The following is a 5,156-nucleotide window of genomic DNA, read 5'->3' as shown; positions in this document are numbered from 1 at the left end:
ACTCTTCCCAGCAGCTCCCCGTCCTACTTTCACTGGCCAAATGCAAGTAGCTCCTGAACAGGGCTTGAACAGCAGTCAGTGAATGTGTCTTTATGGGACAAACAGTGGTACATTAGTGGAGTGGTACTTTATTAGCATATGGGTTTTACCTAAAATATAGTGAATTTGTAAGTTAAATAAGATGTATATCTGAAGAAAACATAATTTTTTAGCATTGTTTTTAGTATGTGTTGTTTTGTTGTAATGTTTTTGGACAGCAAATTGCATATTAATTGTTCATTTAAAAGTTTAAATTGATAGTAAATTAGCTGGATTTTAGAGTGCTTTTGGCCAATTTAAATAGGGCATTTTATATGAAATTTCATAATTATATTTACATTTTATAATTACAACTACAATATACTTTAATGTATGTTATTTGTAAATACACATTTGTAACAAAGTTTCAATTTAGTATATTTAAAATATATTAATGTAATATAAAGATAAAATAATTACATACTTTACATGTATTTTAGTATGTTAGTCAACACATTAAAATAAGTGTACTTTGTTAAAGTATGATAAAAGATAATTAAAATATAATTACTGAAAGTAATCAAAATATAATTACTAAAACTTTTTTGGTAGGTGTATTTTTTTTTAAGTGTACTTAAGTATGTTAAGAAATAGTGATGATAGTGTACTTTCTTTTTTTAATTAATATTATATTAATAATATTTGCAAGTGCACACATTATATTAAAGGTCCCTTTCTTCGTGATCCCATGTTTCAAACTTTAGTTAGTGTGTAATGTTGTTGTTAGAGTATAAATAATATCTTTAAAATTCTAAAGCTCAAAGTTCAATGCCAAGCGAGATATTTTATTTATCAGAATTCGCCTACAAAAAACGACCCATTTGGACTACATCCTTCTAATTCCTGCAGTTATGACATCACTAAAACAGTTTTTTGACTAACCTCCACCCACAGGAATACACAAAAAAGGGGGCGTGGTCTTGTTGCGCTCTGACAGAGAAGAAGAAAGAGTTGCGTTTGTGTTTGTCGTTGAAACGCTGTAATTTTCATCTCTGAGTCCAATCATCTTTGTTTGGGCTTCCCAGGGACGCTGTACTTAGAGATCAATGGTTACAATTTATGTTTAACTCGGTTCCCGAAAATTATAATCCACATGTAAAACTATGTGCAGCACATCTCAATCAGTTTAATTCCGGATTCGCACAAAGATCATTCCTGAAAGATGGAGCAGTTCCCTCTTTGTCTGGAGAAGGCATTGTTTATGGTCCACAACAGGTAAGTGTATTTTATTATTTAAGTTGGTGCATTTAACAGTTTCTGTAACTTATTACACAAAGGGCAACGCTGTTTAGCTTTGTTAAATAGATGGTAGCGCTGTACTGGCCAATTGCTTCTCAAAACTAGCCCAATCACGTTTCCAGGAGGGCAGCCTGCTCTAAGCTGCTGTCGAATCACAACACAGGAACCGCTGGCACAATCAGAACTCGTCACATATTTCTGAAAGAGGGACTTTATAGAACAAGGAAGACATCAGCCCATTTTTATGACAGTGAAAACAGCGGTATACAGATAGGTGAATTGTGTGAAAAATACTGTGTTATTTTACACACGAAACATGAACACATGTTATATTGCACACTGTAAACACAATCAAAGCTTAAAAAAAACATGAAAAATGGGACCTTTAATAATATCTGCAGGGTCATATATTAATTTAGGTGAAGTGAAATGACTTCCCATATATACTAGAATATATTATATGTTTTGTTGGAAACGTCCAGTCAATCTGTACTCTGGGGTTTGAAGTGAAACCATTAGAGAACCACTGCTCTAGAGCACCATGGCCTTTCAAATAAATGACTTTGACATAACTAATATATTTTAATAATGATTCAATGTCTGCTGCATTTTATGTTTGGCTCTGAAGGAGAGCGTTCAGAATCTTCCTCAGATCAATAGCCATCGGCTGCCAGGACTCCTGTCTACTGCATGCCATCTCACCTCAGACAGTCCGTCGTCAGAACAGAGGCGTCAGCAGCAGTGGCGCTGACAGTGGGGTGGTAATGGTGTTGGGCAGGTTTGGACCTGCTGAGCTGAACTAGAACAGATGGGAGAGACGGGACGGTGGAAGGTGAGATCTTCACCTGTCGCGGGAAGCTGGAAATGTTTGCTCTCCCACTGGTTATCCATCGCCCATATGGAGTGGATTATAAATAGATGACTTGGCTTTTCGGCACAACACAGAGTGCATTTTGAGTGCAACACAATGCATTTTGACAGATCTTTCTGCTCGTTAGATTTCAGCAACAGAAAGATGTATAATGGCCTCATGTACAGCACTGAGAGAACTGGCCTTTTTTTTAACTGCCTAAGCAACCAAATGCAAACTCTGTGTGTGTATATATATATATATATATATATATATATATATATATATATATATATATATATATATAATTTAGGCTAAGCTAATGTTTTACATTAATAAGATTAAACAAAATAATACAAAAGACAAGATTAAAGCCAATATCAAACAAAAACTAAAATTATATATGTACACACGCTAATTTGTGATATTAACCATGTGAATAAAATAAAACAAAACAAAACCTTCTTCTGTAAAAGAAGGTTAAAACCAATATCAAGTAAAAAAAATAAAAAAATAAAAAAAATAAATGCATTTAGATTCACAATTTTAGGGTATTATTTAAAGAAAAGTGTATATTTAGAATATTTATAAAATAAAGCTAAATAAAATAAAATAAAATAAATACATTTAGATTCACTATTTTTAGGTAATTATTTTACAAAGTGCATATTTTGAATATTTATCAAATAAAATAAAATAAATACATATAGATTCACTATTTTTTTGATTATTATTTTAAAAAGTGCATATTTTGAATATTTATAAAAGGAAATAAAATAAGGCAATTAAGTGCAAGAAGTTAAAACCAACATTGAATAATAATAATACGAATAATAATAATAAACTCAACACATAGATTTCACAATTTTTTAAGTCATATGACATTGAGTAAATAACAAAATTAAAATAATTAATAATAATTAACAAAATTCAATTAAATAAGGCAGTTTGACAAAAGACAGTTAAAACTAATGAATCCATCAGTTATCACTAACAATTTCATGAATCAATCGACATCACCATCATCCCAAAATTAAAGAGACACAGAAACTTCACAAGTCATTGTAAGCTTATCATGATTTATAATATACTCATCCTCATAATAATTATTGATAGATCTCTTTACAGTTATAATCTTTTGGAAGGAAAAGATGCATCTCTTGTTCTCTTTCCAAGATTGTCTTTTAGGTTTAGCATTAGCGTCCAGTGGTCCTTGTAAAGTGCATGACATTTATCACATCCAGAGAATGTACTGAGTCCTCCATCTCTCCGTTCTTCTGTCTGTTGTATTATTGTGCTCAGTTTTTTTTTTTTTGTTTTTTTTACTTCTTCTTTATCCTAGAAAACAAAAGGTCTGTACAAGAAATGAAAGATCAGGCCTCCTGGATGACAATGTGGGGACAATGTTACATGTACACACAGACACATGCAGACCAACACCTAATATCTCAGCTCATCCGCTGAAGTGCACAGTTCTTTATCCATCAACCCGTTGACATCAAGAGTATCTCCACAGACGGTGGAGAGAGGTGTGCTACTACACAGAGAGATAACGTGTGCTTTTCCAAGCCTTTCACACTTCTGTAAGGCCTTGTTCACACAGGCAGCAAAAAATCCATTTTTTAGATTTGGTTTGCAAACTTGTTTCAGTGACCTTGTGTAAATAGAAGTACACTTTAGTGTAAGAGTACTTATTACAGAAATAATACATTTAAATATGCATATACTTAAATGTAAACTGAATGTTTTTGGACACTTAATTGCATGAATTTAAATGAAAATGTATATTTTTATATATAATTGTCCTTTAAATCTGGTTTACTGTGTCTATACTGCTGGATGAACTGACAAGAATTTGTGGTAAAATAAAATATGCTTTAATGTAATTTCTACTGAAAATATTCAAATATATTCGTGATTAACCATTTGAGATGATAAAGTTGCAATTTAGTACATTTAAAATATATGAACATTAAATATACATCAAAAGAGCATGCTACAGCTCAAATTATAATCGCATACTTCACATGTGCTTTAGTATCAAAACATACTTTAATGCATGGCACACTTAAAAAACATTTGTAATTGAGAAACACAGTTATGATAGTATTCTTTCCTTATAAGTACACTTAAGTGGGCTTTTATTTAATTAATATTATACTATTAATATCTGAAAGTGCTAACATTAATAATATTAACCATACCTGCAGGTTCAGATTTTAATATAAGTGCAGATATCATTTCTGCGAGTGTAGTCTTGTAAAAACATACTTTTTAGATTTGAAGTACACATTTAATGCAATTAAGCACACAGCTTTTTCACAAGGGTATGAATATTTGGGGTGGATTTCAAAGTGTTTTTATTTTTATTATTCAGGCCACAGAGTGTATATAACGTCACAGACAACATTCACCCTTTTTTCATGTAGTGAACTATGGAATTTATTATTTGCTACATAGTAAATAAATGCATTCTCAGATTAGCGTAGCATTATCCTAATGCTATAGTCATTACATAGTGAGCCATGTATATACACTATATTAGATATTGGCTACAGTGTCTTAACAAACAGATCCAGTCAAACCGGATTAATGTGCAGTGTGAACAAGGCCTGACTTTCACTTCAAAACAAGATGAGAAGCGAGATCAGAGCTCCCACCTCCATCAATCCCAAAAAACTCCCATCTGATCTTATTCTGAAACACATCTGCTCATCTATCCTCTCAGTCTTGGTCTGTTCATCTACCTGTTTGCTCATTTGTCCACCCATCTTTATCTGTATGTACAATGCATTTCCAGATTGCATGTACATGTTTAAAGCAAATGAAGGCTTGCTTTTTTATCCATAGATCATGCCTGAGTGTGAACAGTAAAGCCTGTAATGACATTCAGTTGAATATTGGTTAGATATAAAGGCTTGGTTTGATTGCTGATACATTTATATAATCGATAGGCAAAGCTTCTATGATATATTTTTTTTTTCTCTGC

The sequence above is a fragment of the Carassius gibelio genome, chromosome A23 (assembly GCF_023724105.1).
Source record: "Carassius gibelio isolate Cgi1373 ecotype wild population from Czech Republic chromosome A23, carGib1.2-hapl.c, whole genome shotgun sequence".
NCBI lineage: Eukaryota > Metazoa > Chordata > Actinopteri > Cypriniformes > Cyprinidae > Carassius > Carassius gibelio.
This window is presented reverse-complemented; position numbering follows the sequence as displayed.